Source organism: Nannospalax galili, unplaced genomic scaffold (assembly GCF_000622305.1).
Source record: "Nannospalax galili isolate Female #2095 unplaced genomic scaffold, S.galili_v1.0 scaffold1048, whole genome shotgun sequence".
Classification (NCBI taxonomy): domain Eukaryota; kingdom Metazoa; phylum Chordata; class Mammalia; order Rodentia; family Spalacidae; genus Nannospalax; species Nannospalax galili.
Window position 1 is genome coordinate 11381 of NW_008358214.1, and position 1724 is coordinate 13104.

A 1724-nucleotide genomic window follows, 5' to 3' on the forward strand; every position below is an offset into this window, starting at 1 on the left:
AACAACAACAACAACAACAACAACAACAACAACAAACAAAACTGGACTGTCCTGAATGCTCATGACAGATTGATATTTAAATATCACAGGGATCTACTTAACTATTGTGGTGCATCCCCTCTGCTGGGCAGAAACTAGAACAAAGTGGCTAATGAGGTAGAGTGGTTTCCAAAATGTGTCAATGGACAGAAGCAAACCGTATCTACTAGATAGGAATTCTAAATTCTTCAACATACACTGCCAGTATCTTCGTTTCTTGACAATCTGTTTGGCATGCATGCTGCCAGCAGAGGGCGCCCTCGCCCCACTTCATGCACCAGCTTTTCAACTATAGGGGGATTATTCTTTTTTATTCAGCATGGGAATTTTTTTAGAAATTTGTTTTTATTAATTCTTTGAGAGTATTACACAATATATTTTGATCCTATTACCCCAACTCCTCTCATTAACTTCCCCCATATCCACCTCCACCTCCCTAATCTTCAACTTCATGTCTTCTTTAAAATTAAAAAAAATAATAATAATAACCCATCAAGTGTAGTTTGCGTTGTCCATATGCTCACGGTGTAGGCCATCCACTGGAACATGGTCGACCCACCAGGAACTTTAAAGAACACTAACTGTCCCCTTCCCCAAGCTACCAACTCTCTACAGCTCCTCGGTTAAGAGTGGGGACGGGGTATGAATCCCTTCCCATCTCATACTAGGATGTTAACTGGCTTGATCTTGTCAGCATTGCGAATTATTGTGTTCACCTTCAAAAACCTGTGAGCCCGCAGGGCTTTCTGTCCCCTTCACCATATAAGGCCACTCTCCTGTCCAATTCCCAGGGTTCATTTGTTTCCCCCTCTGTCCCTCTTACCTTGTCCTTAATTTGTTGTGCCAGAGTACTGTCCAGCGTTAAGATTGTCATATGCATCTTCTATGCTCTCTTGCCCTCAGAAGAACACACCTGGGGCATAGCTGCTCCAGCCTTCCATTTCTTGGGTTTCCAGAAGGGAATTTGACATCTAGGCCCATGGACTGATAGCTCAATCAGTACCTCACACTCAGTGTGCCCACGTCCTGCCCAGCGTATGCTTCCAACCTCTCAACGACTCTTTAAACAGTGATTTTGACTCAGCACTCAGGAGGCAGAGTCAGGCAGATATCTGTAGGTTCGAGGCCAGCCAGGGCTTCATAGTGAGACCTTGTCTTTAAAAAAAAAAAGTAATTTTTCAAGAATGTGGGGGAAGATCAGTGGTGGAGTGCTCATCTGGCACACGAGGCCCTGAGTTTGAGCCCTCAAACAGAAATATAAACCAAACAGTATGAGCCAGGTGTGGTGCATGCCGGCAGTCCCAGAACTCAGGAGGCTGAAGAGAGAAGATTGTGAGTTCAGGGCAAGACCAATAGAGGCTTAGCAAAACCTTGTCTCAAAACAAATGAAAACAAAACCAACCAACCAACCAACCAATCCCCAAGCAACAACAAACCAAGCATAAGCTCTGAGAGATTCAGCCACATTGTAGTAATCAGTTCCCCCTAACATTTGGTTTGTAGTCATGGGCATAATTTGTTAATCCATCAAGACAGGCACTTGAGTCCACCTTTGTGGTGAGGACCCTGATGGACTTTTGCTCCTTACTGTAAATTTGAGTGTTTTGAAGCAAGATCATATAATTAATTATTGATTACTTATTCTTTTTTTTTTTTTTCCAAAATGGAAAATGCTTTTTTTTTTG